The sequence below is a fragment of the Suncus etruscus genome, chromosome 12 (assembly GCF_024139225.1).
Source record: "Suncus etruscus isolate mSunEtr1 chromosome 12, mSunEtr1.pri.cur, whole genome shotgun sequence".
Classification (NCBI taxonomy): domain Eukaryota; kingdom Metazoa; phylum Chordata; class Mammalia; order Eulipotyphla; family Soricidae; genus Suncus; species Suncus etruscus.
In genome coordinates this window covers 26,723,574-26,745,488 of record NC_064859.1, presented here as the reverse complement: position 1 = coordinate 26,745,488, position 21,915 = coordinate 26,723,574, and the positions used below count along the sequence as shown (strand labels likewise).

General features: G+C 38.5%; 1 non-coding gene and 1 pseudogene across 1 annotated transcript; both read right to left on the bottom strand.

The window, feature by feature from the left end:
• Nucleotides 1-1,116, bottom strand: part of LOC126024129 (SUMO-conjugating enzyme UBC9-like) — a 109,526-nt pseudogene extending 108,410 nt beyond the window's left edge.
• Nucleotides 1,117-20,699: 19,583 nt separating this feature from the next.
• On the bottom strand, nucleotides 20,700-20,864 carry LOC126024880 (U1 spliceosomal RNA). Its single transcript, XR_007500971.1, has one exon. It is a non-coding gene; the product is annotated as a U1 spliceosomal RNA (small nuclear RNA).
• Between the last annotated feature and the right edge of the window lie 1,051 nt (nucleotides 20,865-21,915).

Genomic DNA, 21,915 nt, shown 5'->3' with positions numbered 1-21,915 from the left:
TTTGTCAGAATTTTATATTGAGTGGCACTGCACAGGACTCCCATGTTATCCTTGTTCTTACACGGGCTTCTCCCTAGAGAAGCAAAACAATTACAAACTCATACATGCAAAGAAATAACAACCACCTTTCCTGGGACAGACCAGACCAACTGGTCTCTGCTTGCTGACTGTGAATTAAAGCAACCTTGATACTAAAAAGAATTACAAGTGCTGGGTATTATCTGAAAATTAGTAGAGTCTGCCACTTGGAACTCAAGCAAGCCAGGAGAAAAGGCTAAGTTCAGGTCATGAAGTCAGGAGGTGGTGTCCAGGTAAACTGAGGCCTGGATCATGCCCCTAGGTCAGGACTATAATGAAACAGGGAGCTACTGCACTTAGATTTCAGCCAAAAGCAAGGCTTGGGCGCCAGGAAATGTAAGATCTTCAGGTTGATAAGGAGAGAACAGGCGATTGTTAAACCTTATTTGGTGTTCTACTGGGACCAATCCAGGCAGGTGATCTGGCCTTTTGTAGTTTGTCTTCAGGTAATATGAAATATGTTCATGACAGCACTGTACTGGGAATAATGCACTCTACACCCAAGAAGCATATCTCATAATTTTCAAGACCACAATTTAAATTCTGTCAGAAATTGTCTTTCTAGCTTGCCACCTTCTTGCCAAGTCCTCACACTTTCTTACAAGGTCCCTAGTGCCAATGGGAGCTCGCCCTCATTACCTCTCTCACCTAAACTCACTCATCCACAAAGGTCCCAACTCTAGATACCACCAGATGGTATCTAGGTTTCAACATGTGGATTTGATGAAGAAGATATTCTGTCTGAAACAGGCACCTACCCCAAGATGAATGGTTATGAAATGGAGGAAGTGTTGACCACAGCACCAGACTGGAACCATTAACCAGGGCCCTGTTTTAAATTCCTACCGCTGTGGGAGAATAGGCAGAAGAAACATTTCCACGAGCAGCAACACCACTGATCACCCAGAGCTGGGTCTGGCAGACAGCTGGAATGATATTTGCAGTGGGAGGTGGGGGGAGGTGGAGATTTAAGGCGGGGTGCATGGCCTTTGAAGTAGAGGAAGCCCATTCCTGCTCCCAGAAGTCCTCATGCCTCATGTCTGTATCTGAGGTGCCACATAAAGGTCTGAAGCATCAGGGCCTCCTTGACAACCTGGTTAAAAAAGGACCCTCGCCAGTGCAAGAATTCACGCAGGAATCTTTGGTCTGAAGTGAAGAGGTCTTCTCTTCTCCTTTTCCTGGACAGCAGACCCAGGGTTTTCAAACTTGAGTAGAAGCCAGAACTGACTGGGGAATTGGTTTACCGAGATTGCAGGACCCCTCTTCAGAGTCAATTGTCATCAGATCTAAGTACTAGCACTTCTTTTTTTTTCCCCCTGGCTTTTGGGCCACACCCGGCGGTGCTCAGGGCTTACTCCTGGCTATCTGCTCAGAAATAGCTCCTGGCAGGCACGGGGGACCATATGAGACACCGGCATTCGAACCAACCACCTTGGGTCCTGGATCGGCTGCTTGTAAGGCAAACGCTGCTGTACTATCTCTCTCAGGCCCCAGTACTAGCACTTCTAAACAGATTCAGGAGATGGGAGCACTGCTATTTGAGAGCTACACTTGAGGAACACACACTAAAATTGACGAATTTTACAAAGTGAGATATCTCTATGTATATTAAACATTTGAATGAAATATAAGTGCACATTAAATGCGGAGGGGATTACTACCTATCACAATTGCTCTCTTCTCCATTCTGACCATTTTTTCATAATTCATATTCTCCTTCCTTATTCATTCTGACTCTGCTTTAAGATTATTTTATTTAACTTTATTGATTGATTGGTTGGTTGGTTTGGGGCCACATCCAGCAGTACTCAGGTGTTACTCCTGGGTCTATACTCAGAAATCGCCCCTGGCAGACTGGGGGATCAAATGGGATGCTGGGAATCGAACTGGGTCCCTCCCAGGTTGGCTGCATGCAAGGCAAATGCTTACCGCTGTGCTATCTCTCTGGACCCACGTTAAGACCTTTTTTGTTCATTTTTTTCTGCCTCATATTTTTTAACTTTAATTTTATTTATTGATTAATTGATTGGTTCTTGGGCCACACCCAGCGGTGCTCAGGGGGTACTCCTGGTTCTGCATTCAGAAATCGCCCCTGGCAGGCTGAGGGACCATGTGGGATGCCAAGAATTGATCCAGGTTCCTTTCGAGGGGTTGACTGCATGCAAGGCAAATGACCTACTGCTGTGTTGTCTCTCTGGGCCCCCTCTGCCTGATATTTAATGCTAATTCTATATTTGAATTTGTTCATTTTTATCAAAGTATCATATGTTAAATATAATTAAACTGAATCATTCAAAATGTATTTTGTTTTGTTTTTTTGTTTGGTTTGGTTTGGTTTGGTTTTTGGGCCACACCCGGTAACGCTCAGGGGTTACTCCTGGCTATGTGCTCAGAAGTTGCTCCGGGGGATCGAGCCTCGGTCTGTCCAAGGCTAGCGCAGGCAAGGCAAGCACCTTACCTCTAGCTCCACCGCCCGGCCCCTTTTCAAAATGTTTAATAAATAAGTTTAAAGTGGGGTAGAGAGATAGCTTAAGAATTAATGTACTTACAGATTTGGCACACAGCAGACCCAGGTTTGATGTCCAACCTCGCTCTGCTTCCCTAAGCACCTCCAGGTATTACTCCTGAACACAGAACCAGGATAATCCATGAACACTGGTAGGTGTGAACCAAGCCCCACCCCACCCAATTTTTAAAAAAATAAAAGTCAAACATGTTACCCCTCCCCAAAGCCAAATGCTAATCTTACCTGGATGGTGAGACCCTCCGACAGCTTGGAGGGGTCTGTGATTGGTAATTAAGATTGGGGATACGGGGAGGAATATGCAAAAGGAAGAGCAGAGAGAACATGAAGTCAGCAAGATGGATGGAGGGCAGCTGAAGGAGACTACTTAAAAAGTTTAGCTTAGGGGGCCAGAGAGATAGCATGGAGGTAAGGCGTTTGCCTTTCATGTAGGAGGTCATCGGTTGGAATCCCGGTGCCCCATAAGGTCCCCTGTGCCTGCCAGGAACAATTTCTGAGCCTGGAGCCAGAAATAACCCCTGAGCACTGCCGGGTGTGACCCAAAAGCCACAAAATAAATAAATAAATAAATAAATAAATAAATAAATAAATAAATAAAAGTTTAGCTTAGAAGCCATGTGAGATATGCACATGGCGGTTAGGGCCTTGTAATAAAGCTGATTGTCTCTTAAAACTTCCTCTGACTGCTGTGGATCATTTCTTCACCATCACCCTGCACCAACAGTCCCAACAGGCCATAGGGGCTGCAGGCACCGGGCAAGGCTAAGAAAGGCCTCACCATCCATCCATCTCTATTAGGACTCTTATAATTAATAAGTAATACAACAAAACAGTTAGGTCAAGTATATGAGGCAAGCACCCAAGTTTGGTCTGTAGCACTGCATAACCCCTCAGGTACAGCAGGGTGTAGACTGATAACCCTTGACACCACTAGGTCTTAACAGTTCTGACCCTCTCTAACCTATATATTGAGCTATGAACCCAGTTGACTGAGTATCGCCAAAAGTAGCTCCCATGACCACTGAGCATTGCTTGAGATGTCCTCAACCCTCCATAAAGAAATGACAAATGTAGTATGTAAATCATAATTATTTTCCATGCTAATTGAACCATTTTAATATAAATTACATTATTTAAAGACCATTTATCACACATAGTTGATCATAATACATTTATTTCCAGGTAAATGGCAGAAAAATTATTAAGATAGCAAAGAAAGAGTACAGCAGCAATAAAATTTATGAAAATTATTGTTGAACCATTTTATAAAAGAGTGACACGCCAGTAACACCGATGCCTATCTCCAAGTTTCCAAGTGAGGATAAATGTCTGTCACTGCAGTCTTCAACACAGGAAGCCCTGAGATGTACTTTGAAAAGTACTTGTGATGATGTCTCCTTAAATCTTAAGTGAGTGAAAGTACAGCTCAGACAGGTTTGGAATATGTTCCCAGGGTATATGAAAGATGTCAAGCCTTTGAGAATTAGAACGAGAACAGAGGTGCGGTCCGAATTCTAAAGCTCTAGGAAATCACTTGATTGATTCTTTGTGCGAAGAATTCATGGCTTCCTATCTGCTTGAATTTTCCACTGCGCCAAACAAACTAGATGTGCAGGAAGTGAAAACACCAAATGCACTCTCTCTATTCACCTCCAGCTTCTCACTGTTTTTCCAGTTTTATCTTGAGGTGAAGTTTTATTTGACTCTCATCATCAAGAACATTTCTCTCAAGTGTACTAGGCCATTCATACAGATGTTACCTTGACCCCTTTTAGCATTTATTCTAGACTTGCTCCTTCTGGGCTACTAGGATATTGTTACCATCGTGCCTAATAGGGTCAGACTCTGGGAACCCAGGATGATGCCCAAAAACTTTTGTAAAAAATCCAGAATTCCCTGATTAAATTTTCAGAACTACTAGAGAAGATGGTCAGTGTCATTTATCACTTCTACTTATTTTATTTTTAATAAAGCATCATTTGTTGTCTTTCAAAATAAAAATGAGATATGAGTTCTAAAGAGGGAATTATATGTTTATAAACTAACTAGATTTGTTTCAATTGTATTAATACAACAAGACTTAAATAAGATGAATAAACAGAAAATTTTTACATTAGTCTGACTAATTGTATTACTTTTCCTACCAAAATAAATATCTCATTTATTCTAAACTTAGTAAAAGTAATTTAATATGGCAAAATATGAGATTTTTTTTAATTTAGTCATTTATATTACAAAATTATTCATGTTTGGGTTTCAGGCATACAATGTCCAGCACTGCCCACCACCAATGTCCCTCAATTCACCCTCCCCTCTCAGACAGTTTAATAAAAAATTTATGTCACTGTTGTTTACATTACTATTCTAGATGGGTTTCATGATAAGTTCTCCCTCTTTCTCCAGTCCAGAGTGGCCTCTTCCCTCCGTTATAGTAGTGTTCTCTTCTCTCTCTCTCTCTCTCTCTCTCACACACACACACACACACACACACACACACACACACACACACACACACAATGTAGAAAGCTTCCTAATTTCTATTGTCTTTAGCTATATGTTCTTCCGCAACTATGTTTCTTTATATAAAGCGTATGAGGGAGATCATATTGTATGGGTATCTATCTCGCCCTCTGGCTAACTTCACTCAGGGCAATATATTTTTTAGAAATGTAAAAAAAAGTCTCAGATTTCAAAGGTACCTCATAGAATAGTATTATTGGTACATGTATCTAGTTAGCTCCAAATTTTAAAAATTAATTATGGGGCTAAGGAAATTATGGGGAGACACCTTTTAATGTTCAGAGGCTACCTCCACTACGGGAACATGTGGTACACAGTTTCTAACCTATGCCTCCCACATGAAAGCATGTGCTCCAGCCTTTTGAGCTATCTCCCTACCTTATACATAATAAAAATGTTTATGACACTTTCATTCAACATAAAAATATATTGCTTTAGGTAAAAATACAGATCCTTTGTAAACATTAACTTTTAAATAATATAAGCAAAATAAAGGTTTTTTTTTAATAGACTGTGAACAAATTACTCTAGCTTCTGCTTTAAACAAATTCTTATTAAAGTATTTACTGGTGAAATGATTCTTTCTTTGATTTGTCTTCAAAATAATACATTATGGGGGCCAGCGAGGTGGCGCTAGAGGTAAGGTGTCTACTTTGCCAGTGCTAGCCAAGGAAGGACCACGGTTTGATCCCCCGGCATCCCATATGGTCCCCCAAGCCAGGGGCAATTTCTGAGCGCTTAGCTAGGAGTAACCCTTGAGCATCAAATGAGTGTGGTCCGAAAAAACAAAAACAAAAATAATAATAGTACATTGTGAAAGAGACAGGAAATAGGACAACTGTAGAATAAACTTAGAGTTCAGCAGACTTCATCTAAAAGAAATGTTCATTACATCAATATAAGTGGACTGAAATTATCATCTAACAAATTTAAGCGATCAATCTAAAACAGAAAGATACCCAAAAGGTGAAACAAAAAGGTGATAAGATGCTTGATTTCCATTTAAAGCAACACATTTTATCTTGGACATAATTGCATAGTCTTAAAGCAAAAATGAGCAGAAACTGAAGTTGACCAACTGATGCTTAGCTGGAGATGTTAACACCTCCTATGGTGATTCATAGAACAAATAGGAAAAGTGTGGTAAAGCTGTGGGATGTGTGAAAAAATGTTACTTCATTTAATAAACATCCTAAATTAAGCAGAATATATTTTCTGATCATAGCATAAACTTGGAAGACTCCCATAATTTAGTGAAAAATTACTGGAAAACTCCCATGTGTTTAGAACTTAAAAATTGTCCATGAGACAAAAAAAATCGAATCACAAAGAAATATCAGAAAACAGTTTGGACTGTTGATGAAGATATGATATCACAATGTGTATACTGTAGCTATTGTAACACTTAGAAGGAAATTCTCATTCTTATATTAGAAACAAAAGTCAATAACCTTTTTGATGGGGTTTAAAAAGGCAGCAAATTATACTCACAGAGTAAGAGGAAAAAAGCTTTAAAAAAGAAATGATTTGGTGTAGAAATCTATTAAATAGGACACACATTTATAAGAAAAATATTCAATTCAGTAACCGGTTTGGAGTTGGCTTCTTCTAGTATTGCTCTGGGGGACTCCGGGGTCACTCCCAGTGACACCTGGTTTTACTGTGCAGTCCAGATGGTTCAGTACACAGGCACAGCAGTGCTGGAGATTACAGGACTAACTGGTGCTATTCTGGGATCATGTGGGACTGGGAATTGAACTCAGGACCCCTGCATGCCAGGCATGTATTCTAGTCCTTTAAACTATCTTTATATCCTCAAAAACCAAATATTAAAATGTAACAACAGTTTTTATTTTGTTTTTAAAATGATTTTATTGAGGTGTTGAAATTCACAGTACTATTTCTCATGCAAGCATCATCCAATACCTCTAACATCACCAGAAAGCCTGCTTCCCTCCACCAGTGTTCCAAAGATCCCTCCCAATGCTCCTTTCCCGTGTAAGTTCAAGTCTAGAGACAAAATCTTCAGTAACAGAGTAAGTAATAAAGATAACCATGCCAGGAATGAAATAGGAGACATCCCTAGAGGTCAATTAGATGTAAGGCAGTACTGTTTTGTTTTGTTTTGTTTTGTTTTGTTTTGCAACCTTATCAAACTCACCAACCTCATCAAACCTCATCAAATTCATGCATGCAAGGCATGTGCTTTACCACTGAGTTACATCCCTGACTGCAGGGCAAGCATTGGTTGAAATTTAGAATCCATTTATGATAAAATTCCTGGGTCAACAAGAAACTGGGTGATTTCCTTAATCTGATAAAGGATGAGAACAAATAAGCTCAAGGCCAACATGCTTCTTTTCTTTTTCACTTCGAGACAAAATAAGAAAAAGATAGATTGAGGCTGAAGCAATATACAGCAGCAGAGCACTAGTCTTGTATGTGGTTGGCCAAGTTCAATCTCCAGCACCCCAAATGATCACCTGAGCCTGGCCAGATGTAATCTCTGAGCAAAAAGCTAGGAGTAAGCCTTGAGCCCGGCTGGGTATGGCCCAAAAAACAAATAAAGATATAAATACTATAACATTAGGTGAATAGACTACCTTTAATTTGAGGGTGAGAGGATTATGCACAGAAAATTTGTAAGAGGGCCAGAGAGATTCCATGAAGGTCAGGCATTTGCCTTGCATGCAGAAGGACAATGGTTCAAATCCCAGCATCCCATATGGTCCCCCGAGCCTGCCAGGAGCCATATCTGAGCGTAAAGCCAGCAGTAGCCCCGGAGTGCTGCCGGGTGTGAACCACCCCCAAAAGAAAATTTGTAAGGATCCTGAGATGATAATTTAGATACTTTGTCAATGGTAGTAGAGCAGTCACAGTCTGATTCCTAGCACCACCCCACATCATCTACCTGCCATCTTATCAGCCCTGATGTTTAAAGTCCTCAGTAAATTAGGTGTTTAATGTCTGGAGAACACAACAGCAAAAAAAAAAAAAAAAAAAAAAAAGGGGGGGGGGAGAAAGAATGAAAAATTAAAAACAGTAAAAACAATGTTGATGGGGCAGGAGAGATAGCACAGCTGTAAGGCATTTGCCTTAGATGCAGAAGGATGGTGGTTCGAATCCCGGCATCCCGTATGGTCCCCCGAGCCTGCCAGGAGCGATTTCTGTGCATAGAGCCAGGAGTAGCCCCTGAGCAGTGCCGGGTTTGACCCAAAAACCAAAAAAAAAAAAGAAAATAAATAAAAAATAAAAAAAATAATGTTTGGAAAAATAGCACAACTTGACTTGACTAAAACCAATCCTGGCTTGATCCTTGCCACTGCATAAATTTTCCTGAATTTTGTATATAATATATATATATAAAATATAAGTATATGTAATAAAGATAAAAGCCAACTACATAGGAATAAATACAATTAGCTTGCTATAAGCCATCTTCTATCATGGATTGAAGTTCCTGCTGAAGGCCTATTACCTCTAGGGAGTTGTTTTTGGAGATGGACCTCTAAAAAGTATGTAACTTAGGTTAAATGAAGTCATAGTGTGGGGCCCAGATCTTATAGCACTAGTGTCTTATAAAAGGTGAGTCCACAGAATTTTTTTGCTTATTTTATCTGCTCTTTTCAAAGGAAAGGCATGAGGAAAAATTCCTCTTCGCAAACCAGGCAAAGACTATTTCCAGGAGTTGATCTTGGACTCTTAATTCTTGGATGCTCTCATTCTTCCCTTTATTCAGTCATCCCTTTGCACTCACTCTCTTTCTACCTTAAAGAAAATCCAGTAGACTTTATTTTTGTGTGAATCTACTAATAACAAATTCTCTAAATTTAGTGCTTGTCTGAAATGTCTTTCTCTTCTTCATACTTGAAGTCCATTTATAATGAGTTTAGAATTCTAGATTCTTAATGAACTAAGCAACAAGTTTATGAACCCAGAGAACAACAAAGGGCTCGTTGTTAAATGTAGGAGGAAGGAGGTGGGGAATACAAATGGAGTCAGTAGGTTAAAGAAAATACTTTAATATGATTCTGTAAAAAAGATATCTTGCAGTTTGCTGCAACTTGGACAGAACTTGAGGGGATTGTGCTGAAGAGAGTCAGAGGAAAAAGAGGTAACTACCAAAATGTACTCTATGTGTGAAGTACAATAAATAAATAAATAAATAAGAATAAGCAACAGTCAATAAAAATATTATTTAAAAATAAAATATCATATGTATCTAGTATTTCTATAAACTGTCAGTTTAATTATTCTCTCTGGGGCCGGAGAGATAGCATAGAGGTAAGGTTTGCCTTTCATGCAGAAGGATGATGGTTTGAATTCCGGCATCCCATATGGTCCCCTGTGCCTTCCAGGAGTGATTTCTGAGCATAGTGCCAGGATTAACCTCTGAGCACTGCTGGGTGTGGTCCAAAAACAAAAAAAAAATTATTCTCTCTTTGAAAGCAGTCTATATTTTCTCATGCTGGCTTTTAAAACCTTAAACCTATTTATACCATCATAACATGGCTAAATGTGATTTGCTTCATATTTGTTTTGTTACAGATTTGTAGGCTTTTTTATGGGTAACTTGATGAATTACATCAACTTTAGAAAATTCCTATATCTAATTTATTCAAGGTTTTTTTTTCTTCCATTCCATTTGCTTTTTCCTCTCCTATGGACCTTATAATCCCTGCAACATTAAAGTTTTCACTTCACCTTCCATGTCTTTTACCTTCTATTCTGATTTTCCATATTTTGGGGTCAGGAGATTCTCCAAGCAGTGCTCAATGGCTCAGAAGTCACCCTCTGAAATACTCAGTCAACAAGATCAAACATTTCAATATTAGGAACCAATAGTGTGGCACTGATCAGTCATAGTGGTGCTGGGGATTACCAAGGCTACAAAATCCATGATTTAACATTATTTTTGCTTCTCTATATTTATTTACTTATTTATTTTGCAGTGCTCTTTGAACACAGGAAACACAGGAACTTGTAAAAGATGTAAACTCTACCAATAAGCCACAAACTTGATCTCTCTGAAGATTCTCTTTAACCTATCAATCAGCTGTTATCTATTTGCTATTAAGCCCTTAAGCCCATCTACTGATATTTATAATCTCTCCCTTTTTTTTTTCTTTTTTCCTTTTTGCATTTTTGGGACACCCCTTGGAAGTTTTCAGGGCTCTCTTGACTCTGAGTTCAGGCTCTATTCTAACAGTGGTCAGAAAAGCAGATGTGGTGCCAGAGATTAAACCCAGGTCAGTGTGCAAAACACAAGAGCCATATCCACTGTAATATCTCTACAGTTCCATATTTTATAATTTCACCATAAAATTTTCTGTTAGCAATTTTCTCTTTGGCTCTTTTGCTTATTTCCACTTACCTTTCTGCTTATTTCCACTTACTTGCTCATAACATACCAAGTTGCTCCATCTTGTCCTTTTGCACCTTCATCAATATTTGTTTCTTTTCATTTCTATAAATATATATGCCCTTGCCTGTTTCTATTGTATTATTTCTTTGCTTCCATCCATCCCAGTTTTTAATATGTACTTTTTTTATTATGCTCTATTATATTTGCAAAATTTTCAGTAGAAAACTTTGAGACTGGACAACGATGTGAAGCAGGGTTTCACATATTTTCTTCACCAGGTTCCTGGGATATTAGTGCTCTGGAGCATCTGCAAAGATAATCTTTCCATTCACTTCTCCCTATTCCTAGAGTTCAGCCTCTAAAGTCCTGGTACAAAGCCCAGGAGGTGCTGGAATCCTTCCTCCACCTTAGGGGATTTAGATAACAATCCTCACTGTTTAACTGCAATGGAAGATCAAAACAATCATTCCATTAAAAGCCTAGGAATGCCTTCATGCATGAACCAATAAGTCATATCTCCCATATTGTACCACATCACCAAATGCCCTCTCTGCCCTAACAATGTGATTCAAACACCTCCACACCACAACAACCAAAATAAAAACTATTGTATCAGCCTCAACTCCAGGGCCACTCATGAACTTTATCCTCTCTATCTTGACTTTGAAATTCTTTTTTTTTTTTTTTTTTTGTTCATTTCTTGGATCTTTCAACAGTGTCCTTCTGTTTGCCTGCTTATTTGATTCAGGTTCTTAAGCTGGACTTAACAGGAGGATAAATCCAAATTATTCTGTCCACCATGATTAAAAGCAGTAAGCATGGCAACATGATTTCACCCTTCTTTTTCATCTTAAATTAACATAAACCATTCTAAATCTTCCTATGCTTAAGAATATCTTCAATTTATAATTACTCAATGCAAAGTAACCAAATACTCATTTGATCAAGTTCATCTTTTAAAAGTGTTAAATGGTTAAATTAACTATCAATGTGACTACAACTTCCTCAAAATATCATAATGGTGCCTCATAGCCAAAAACTCCTCTTGGCTATAGTAATTGCAAGAATACAGTGTTTTTTGTTGTTTTTTTTTTTTTTTGTGTGTGTGTGTAGGAAAGCCCATATGATAACAAGCATAGGATTGTTTGTTGAGATTATCATTAATAAAATAGACAAAAGATATTTCAAAGCTTGTAACTTGTGTAAACTTTTCAAAATGATCAGAAGGTATGGCCCAATAGAAACACAAGGAACTTTTTAATTAAAAACAGTCATTCCTATCTTTCATTTTTTTCTGATTTTATCATGCTGAAATTTTAACTACTTAAGGAAATTCAGTTTAAATTAAAAATATATTTATAACCAAAATCTGATTCTCAGAGACTTATTGGCATGTGAAAATAATAAATGCTTTTCAGTCTTTCAAATTTATTTACCTTTTAACAAGTATTTGTGGTGCTCCAACTATATGTCAAGTATATGTATATATTTGCTTGTGTTTATATACATATGTCAAATACTTTACAGGTTACTTTTTAAAATATGAGGCTCTTGCCCATGTATTTTGCTCATTTATGTGTCATACTAAACATTCGTGTCTGTAACATAATTAGTGAAAAGAATATTTCCCAGTTCTCTATGTAATGAATGTATCTCTCTAATTCAGCCTTGAAATGTAATCCAATGTCTGCATTATCATCCTCATAAAAAGGGATAAATGCAATTGATAATAAATGACATGAACATTTTCTACTCTCCCTGAAAAAACTTATCACCTAGGATTAGAATTTTTCTAATGCAAGTCTACAGATAATTGGAATCTGGAATCTCTACAGTAAGGCTGATATGAAAAACAAATAAAGTTTATAGAAGTACTAGATTAAAAAAAATCTCTGATTTGCCAGAATCATAGACTCAATTCCTTCCATTAGAGGGGAAACTAAAGTTGAGTGAGAATTTTATAAATGATTAAAGGTCCTAGCCATCTGGGCCAACTCAAGAGCAGGATATGTGCCTGCCAAACAAGAACTTTGGTTCAACAATAGACTTTATGCCTTTGTTCATGTGTAGACACAAATTATTCCATAGCATTATTTATATGTTTTGCATAGTGAGATTCATCTTTCACACAACATAGAAAAACTACCAATTTCTTTTGAATCTCTACTGAGTGACTTCATGTTCCAGACAGGAAATATTTCTTTCACTTTGTGAAATGATCTCTTAACTCCAACAGTATCTGAGATGGTGCCAATAAACCTTAGGGTCATCTTTATGTTCCTTTTCTCTTACAGAGGATAGCCTGGAAGGCACTATGCATTCCAGTGCCTAGGACGGACATGTGCCAGGAAGGACAAAAGTTTGCAGAAAATATCTACTGTCTGATTCTGATTATATCTTTATTACATGTGTTTTGTTTGTCTTCAAACTATCAAGCTTTATTTCAAGCTTTGAACTAATAAGACTAAAAAGCAAGATCAAAATAATAGATATAGAAGACAAAATTTTCTCTTAGTTGAGCTTCTTGTTGAGTTGCTGTTCTCCAAATCAGTGCCTCTCCACATCAGGACAGCTGATGTGAGAGTTTCAACAGTTTCCCAAGTCCAGAAAGTCTGATTTGTGAGCATGAACAGAGGCCGGGCCTTGAAAATATATTTGAGCTCCTTCAGGAGCCAGGATTCTGAGCCTTTGCTCAGAACACTGCCCAAAAATCAAGAGGAACAATTTTCTCTCCTAACACATCTATTATTCATGTGACAGGGCCCTCTTTCTCCAAAAGAATTAAAAAAGGTTTGTCACTTTCTCATACAAGATAATGTTTCCTATGTTAGAAATTTTTGCTGCCTGACTCCATCAAAAATTAGTCCCATGGTCGAGAGCAAACTAGCAACAGTACAGTGAGACTCAGGGGTCAGATTTCCAACAAAGAGACTTATAAGTACAAGGTCTGAAAACTCCAACAGTTAACTTAGAAGTCTTAGTGGGAAAAGGAAACAGAACCAACAAGAAACATAACTTTCCATCAAATGTATTCTATTCTCCTTAAGATTAGTACTTCCAGTGCAACTATTTTCTATTTTTGTAATTGACTGATCATTTGCATTGATTGTTTTATAATAGTATAAGCCTCTCAGGGGCTCAGCTTCACAATCCTATAACTATCACTCCCTCCCCCAAAGTTTCAATGCAATCCTCTTGAGATAGAAACATAAGCTCATAGGGCCAAGTGCATTTTTTGTGAGTGGGATCCCATCCCCAGCACTGTATACTCTCCTAAACACAACCAGGTGTAGCCCCAGACAAAACCCGGTGTGGCCCCAAAACAAAACAAAACAAAACAAAAAGAGTCTTTCCCCCACCTCTATCCTCCTCTTTCCTTCAGTAGTCACTATAATTTTCACTGAGTCTAGATATTTTTAATTTTGTTTTGTTGTTTGGGGACACTTCATTTGCTTTACCAACATTACTTTATTGTTTTGTTTTGTTTTTGTGTCACAACCTGCAGTGCTCATAAGTTACTCCTGGCTCTGTGCTTAGAAATCGTTCCTGCAGGCTTGGGTACCATACATATGGGTGCCAGGGATCAAACCCGAGTCTATCCAGGCCAGCTGTGTGCAAGGCAAACACCCTACTGCTATCAATCTGGCCCCCCAACAAAATATTTTAAACAGCATTTCTTCCAAACTTAGAGTCATTTCCATTTGAATTGGAATAGGTAATAAAGGGAAAGCCATTTTGGTGCCCACTATGTAGACAGAATATCTACATAATTTCTATGATTTATTCAAAGTCAATTATCACTCTGATATTAAAAAATCAAAACTTCATTTTTAATGCTCTTTTTTTGGTATTCTCCAATTCATGCTAAAAATATTTCATTAAGATTAAACAAATTTATTTTAAGAAACAATGATTTATGATTAGGCAATAAAATTCAATGAAACCGAAAATAACCATAAAAAATAATGTCCAAGACCAAATAAATCTTGACACTTGGCATTGGTCTCTATAGTCAAGAACAGTGAGAAATTATATGCAGTTTCACTCACTAATTTGCCAACACTTAATTTCAAAATTAGTTTTGTTTTATATTAGTAATTTCTCCCAACATTAATAATCTATCAATAAAAATTATGTGAACAAATGTATGCATAAAAACACAGCTAATATTATCTGCAGAACTTGAAATACTATACATTTTTTAATATTTATTACTCTTCAATCCCAAATACTCCAGTCCACAAAAATAAAGCAAACCAGAATCAGCACAGTGACTGAGGGGTAGCTCCTAAAGATGAAGCTAAATACATCTCGCACAAGCCTACCCTGCACTGAAACAATATAAATGCTTCCTCATCTCTCCCCCAAGAAATTGGTGCCAAGGGGAGGAAGTAGTGAAAATAAGATTTCTCCTTTCTTGTTCTCTGCAGCAAAAATTTATGAAAAATTCACAAGCTACAATTTCAGTGGGAGATTCAGACCTCAGTACCCATACATACGCCTAGAGCCTCTAATTCAAGGGCTACTAATGGAAGGTGAGCAGGAAGACTCGTGTAACCTTCTTCTAACTCAGTGGCAGAAGTCTTACCTACTTTCTAAAACTTCATCTCCTCCCAAAGCCAAATAGCATAAGGCTCACTGACTCGTATGCACACATCAAAGCTAAAGAGAAAGGACCAAACGTGTGGCACTTGGCTTGCAAGCAGCTGTGATCACAGACTATGACTCAGGAGGTGGCCCCAATCATCTTGACCACCACCAAGCTAATTCTGAGTTTAGAGCCAGGAAAAGCCCCTGAACACTACTATTGGGTATGACCCAAACACACCACCCCAAAAATAAAAGGCAAGAGCAATATTGCAGTACTGCCAACAAGCAATAAAGAAAAGTTCAGGCTCCAAGTAAGGCAAGGATGAAAATGCTAACACTTTCCAGATAGAAAGCCTGGAATGACACCTGCTGGGCTGGTCTTCAGAGGTCCAGATTAAAGTCTGCTCTTCATTCTGCACTTGACTTTTCTTTCCTGGTCATTCATACAGAAGCTTTCAAATAAGCTAGCTGCATTTTTACCTAAAAGTTAAGTCTTTTAAAGTATTATATTGAGGATTGTTTTTCTCTCTGGGAAAATCTGTTCTCTCCTGAACACCTATCTCTCTTCCTTTCCCCTCACATTTTCTCTAAGTAAATATCTTAAAGTACAACTATTTTACTTCACTAAAGAAACAATAAAAGGATTGTATTAAAAAACAGGAGAAGGGGAACACTCTATTTTCACCTAGTTCTATTTCAAGTATCTACACATTTACACAGTGAGAAACTTTTTTTAGGGTTGTTACCTAGTCCCTGCTGCATAAACACTTCTAATTTTTAAGTGGAGCTGCGAATCACATAAAAGGTACTTGGTTTGGAACAAAAGTATTACGAATTATAGAAAGGGACAAAATCTTCAACGATACTCACATGTTTTAAAATATGCGTGCTAAATAACCACTTATTGTAAGGGAGGTTAGTACTCTGGGCCATACCCAGCAGTACTCTACGCTTATTCCTAACTCTGTGCTCAGGGATCACTTCTGGAAGTACAATGATCATATGTGGAGCTGGTCATATGCTAGGCCAGCACCATAACTTTATACCATCTGTCTTGTCCTGAGTGCTAATTTTGTTAAATTTTTATTGAGGTGCCATGGTTTACAAAGTCAATCATAGTTGACTTTTAGGTATACAATGGTCCAATACTAATCGCACCACGAGTGTCAACTTCCCTTCACCAACGTCTCAGTTTCCCTTCCACCCTCAGCCTGACTCCTAGACAAGCACACTTTAAAAAAAAAATTAAAAAGACCCTGGTTTTATAAGCAAGATTACCAAGCTGAGTTTTTCTCTGATTGATTTTTAAAACAGGCTATCAAAAAAACAATTCCTGTCTGTTTCCCCTGAGCACTTAGCATTTTTATTCATAAGATTTTTTTTTGCTCATAAGTTTATGCCACCAATGACATGTTTTTGATTTAAAACAAAACAAAACAAAATTAAGACCTTTACACTAGAGCATAGTTTCTCAACCTTTTTCGAATAGCAGCCTCTTCTGCCCTTATTCCTTGATCTGTGCCCTTGTTCTAGTCTCATGCTGGGTTTCCCTTATTTACATAATTTTCATCTATGGCCCCTTGAAATACACCGGGGGCCTACTTTGCTGGGCCATATGGTCCCCAATAGAAATACAATATGGCTTTGATAATAATAAAGTATACTCTGACACCTCATATGGTCGCCAGGGCACTGGTAGGAGAGAACCCTGAGCACAAATCCAGGAGTAAAGCCTGAGCACTGTTGAGTGTGGCCCCCAAATCAAAATAATAATAATAATAATAATAATAATAACAACAACAACAACAACAACAACAAATTATTATTGGCACTTATAATAAAATACTTTAGTGATACTATGTTTGGAACAATTTATTCTAATTATTTATAAAGTTTTTAATCAACATATTTCTTCGCCTTATCACTCATGAAATCCATAGAATAACTTTCAGTTCAAAGAATAATTTCCATTTCATTTAGGGCACCAAAAGCATCACAGGAAAATTTCTGTTCTTTTGCTGCCACCCAGTGGTTCTAACTAGTCAATGCAATGATAACAAATTAACATGGAAGCAGTTAGTTGCCTGCTTTTAAGAAAACCCAGAGCATGAAAATCAAAATTATTTTAAATGATCAATTTTAAAGAATAGTTGTTTAAAAAAATGTTTCTTCATGCAGCAGAAGTATACTGAAGAACTGTCTTAGGTCGTCAATTCTAGCAGGAGTTTGAAAATGCCCTGCTTACTGAGTGGGCTCAGAAGGCTGGGCTTGGGCACACAAAAGGATCAATTAACACTTGAACTATCAACTACCTCCATCTTTCCACTGTTTTGGTTTTGGTTTGGTTCACTTCAGTTTAATTTTTTATCATGTATCATATATATTTTGGGGGGTTCACACCTGGCATCACTAATAGATAGTTCCTGGTTCTATGCTCCAAAAGTACTCCCGGCAGGCTTGGGTGACCATATGGGATGGTTGGGATCAAACCCAGGTTGGCCACAGGCTAGCAAATGCCCTACTCCCTGTGGTATCACCCTAGCCTCTTTTTATAATGAATTCTTTGATTGAACCACCATGAAATACACAGTTACAGTTCATGATTGAGCTTCAGTCATCCAATGTCAACACCCTTTTACCAGTGTACATTTCCCACCACCAATGTCCTCAATTTCTTTCCTGCCCTCCTATCCTCTCCCATACTTGCTTCTGTTTCAGGGCTTCTTCGTGGTTCTGCATTCAGGGATCACTCACAACTGGTAGGCTCAGGAGACCATATGGAATGCTAGGGACCAAACCCTGGTGATGTGCAAAGCAAACACTCTACTCTGTACCGTTGCTCTGGCCCCTTCACTGTTTAGTTAAAATGTTATGATAATCATTAATCATTGGTACATCTCACTAAAAAATAAAAAGTGCTTCCTCGCATATAAACGAAGAATGAGCTGGCAAAATATTTTAAATGTTGCGTGTTCTCATCTAAATGGGGGGCTTCCTTCTTGTATCCTAAAACATAATGGTTAGTAGACAACATTAGTTACTTAAAGAAATTATCTTATGATAATTATACCCAGGTGTATGGATTATGTGCTCCTTGGAGCTTTAAGATGATCTGAGCCATGGGGGCCTAAGTGGTGGCACAGTGGTAGGGTGTCTGCCTTGCATGCGGCTGACATAGGACAGTCCCATATGGTGCCCCGAGCCAGGAGCAATTTCTGAGCACAAAAGTCAGGAGTAATCCCTGAGAGTCACCAGGTGTGGCCCCAAAACAAAACAAACAAACAAACATAAAGATGATCTGAGTCTGAAGACAAACTGTCAAACCTGGTAAAAATGACTGTTCGAGTGCCTTTCCCGTCACACGCTCTCAGAAATATAATACGGTGAAGCCAGATAGGCTTCACCACTCAGATAGGCTGAATGGCTTGGCTTGCCCATAGGAAGGCCCGGATCAATACTCCACCATCAGCATGGTCCCAAGCACTACCAGGAGTGGCGTCTGGGCAAAGAACTGTGGCCCCCCAAACAAACAAGCACACGAAAAAAAAAGTACTCGGACACCAGGCATGCTTAAAAGTTAGTGTGCAAATTTCACAATACACCACCTAACTCAAAACTTAGACCAGATTTAATGTTTGAAAATTCATTGCCAAGTGTCATCAAGCCTCTACCCCGCTCTCTCATCCCTTCTTTCGAGTCCTGGAATCTCTGATGTCTTCACTGTTTTCATCATGCAATATGCATGGAGCCTTATAGAATCTCCCTTATGAAGACTAAAACTCACATTAACATTAATGCTTCTCCAAAAGCCACTTTACCATTCTTTTTCCGTAATTTTAAAGTCAGATTTAAATGACTTTTAGTAACTTTAAATGCCTAGCTAAGTAGCAAAATGAAGTTTAATTACAGGTATTTCCAGTATTACATATTTGGGCAACATAATGTAGAAATGTAAGTAGTATCAATAATCGAGAAAATACTGTTAGATTAATCTGTATGGCTGCTTCTCTGCAATTTTTTTAAAGTGATAGATAAAATCAAGCGATTCCAATCCTATTTAAGCCCTAACTTTAATTGTTTTTAATACAAAGCCTAAGAAGATTTTTCACTTTGCTACATACTTCTAACAAGTATAATTTCTGATACTGAGCAATTAACTTCCATTGTAAGTCAGTAATACTGCTGTGAGAAAACAGATCTTAAAATAGTAGGGGTGAAGGAGATAACTCAGGGTGTGGCTCTTGTGGCCCCCGAGCAGTGCTGGCCCCACCACCAGCTCTTTTGAGAGGGGCCTCGCCTCTACCCCAGAACTGAATCGAAAAACCAGAAACCAATAAAAAGGGCATAGAACGCAGGTTAGAAAAGAGCCACTTTTTTTTCTTTAATATTTTTATTTAAGCACCATGATTACAAACATGTTTATAGTTGGGCTTCAGTCATAAAAAAGAATATCCCCTTCACCAGTGCCACATTCCCATCACCAATGCACCCATCTCCATCCTCCCCCATCCCCTGCCTGTATTCGAGACAGGCATTCTATTTCTCACTCATTAATATTGTCATAATAGTTCTTAATGTAGTTATTTCTCTAACTGCACTCACCATGCTTTGTGGTGAGCTTCATATGGTGAGCCGGTCCTTCTAACCCTTAACTCTATTGTCTCTGGGCATTATTATAATAATGTCATTTATTTTTCTTAAAACCCATTGATGAGTGAGTCTATTCTTCGTCTATCTCTCTCCCTCTGACTTATTTCACTTTTAAATAAGAGTTGTTTTCTTTTCTTGCTGGGCCTGGGAAAAGTACAGCAGTTAAGACTCATTTCCAGGGACCATCTGGTCCTGGGAGTTTTGTCACAGGGCAAGCCCCTAACACCACTGGGGGTGGCCCTGTGTGTTCCTGTCAGTGCAAGGTCCCAGCAGCATTGCAGCCTTAGGCCAGTATATTGAGTCACTGACTCACATGACCCACGATTGCTAATGGGATCCCCAATTGACGTAAGCATTGCTTGGAAGCTCCCAACTCAAACCCAAAGGAATTTTCTTGCTGTATCTATAAAGTGTATCTTGTTTAGAATTAAGTGAAAAATAAGCTGGTCCCAAATCTAAGGAAATATTAACTACTACATTTTAACAGTTCATTGATTTGGGGGCCACACCCAGCGATGTTCAGGGGTCACTCCTGGCTCTGTGCTTAGAAAATGCTCCTACCGGGGCTGAAGAGATAGCATGGAGGCAGGGCATTTGCCTTACATGCAGAAGGATGGTGGTTTGAATCCCGACATCCCATATGGTCCCCCAGCCTGCCAGGAGTGATTTCTGAATGTAGAGCCAGGAGTAACCCTTGAGCGCTGCTGGGTGTGAAAAGAAAAGAAAAGAAAAGAAAAGAAAAGAAAAGAAAAGAAAAGAAAAGAAAAGAAAAGAAAAGAAAAGAAAAGAAAAGAAAAGAAAAGAAAAGAAAAGAAAAGAAAACGCTCCTAGAAAGCTCAGGGGACCACAAGGATGCCAGGAATCAAACTGGTCCATCCAGGGTCAGCCACATGCAAGGCAAACGCCCTACTGCTGTGCTACCTCTCTGGCCCCAATTGTCTACATTTTAGACTTCTTTTTCTTTTTTTTTTTTAGGGGAGAGCTTGAACGCAGTGCCCCACTACCACAAATTATGTAGTCAAGTTTCCCACATTTGAGGAAATTGCAGAGGTCAGCACATTCATAGTACAATGAATAAGCCTTACCCTGGGAAAACCCACCTTCATGATCATGGTTCCTTCCCTGCCAGGTAAGTATATAGACTGCTTTTTTAAAAGACAAATACTTGCTACTTCTCAGGTATTTTTCTATAATCTCCCCATAACTGAAATATTTTATTTATTGTCTATTATTTCCAACACTAAATAATAATGGCTATAATGCTGCTTCTTTGAACACATTTGTCACTGACCTGCTTTGAGGTTTTTGTTCTTATTTTTTAATCAGACAAAGGATCTCTACACTCACTTCCCCTAAGCCTTTTCTTTCATTTAAAATTTTTTGAGGGGGCCACACCCATTTGACACTCAGGGGTTACTCCTGGATATGTGCTCAGAAATTGCCCCTGGCTTGGGGGGACCATATGGGACGCCGGGGGATCAGACCACGGTCCGTTCCTTGGCTAGCGCTTGCAAAGCAGACACCTTACCTCTAGCGCCACCTTCCCCGCCCCTCATTTAAAAAATTACCTTAATGTATATCTACACTATTTCTTTTAAACTAATCTACTATCATCATAAAAATAATTAAGTATAAATAAAATTTATTCATTTAATTTATATTCACATATCCTATGCCCTAGTTTCCCCAATGTTTTTGATGAAGGAATTCATAAGAATATTTACTATTAGTTACTACACTTCTATTACTTTCAGCTTAAATACACTTAAAACCCTATTTGCTCATTTGGTCTTCTACAGTGTTCATATTGCTCACTGAATTCTCCTCTATTTCTAACTCACTTTTTTCTACTCTAAATTTTGGATCAGGAAGAATGTTTTTTAGACTTTGGTTTTTTGTTTTGGGAGGTTTGGGGATTTGGGATTTTTTTGTTTTGGTTTTTGAGGGTTGTTTTCTTTTCGGTGGTTGGGGAGGGGAGCACATCCCTGCTGTGCTCAGGGTTTACCCTTGCCTATGCTCTCAGGAATCATTCCTGGCTGTCAGAGATCTATAGTAGATGTCTAGTATGAACCTAAATCAGTTATGTGCAAGGCAAGTTCCTCACCCACTCATTCTCTCTCTGGTCCCTCCTCTGTCTTTCCATACTGAGTTTTTAGTGTCAAGATTATCTTCCATGTTTACTATGAGT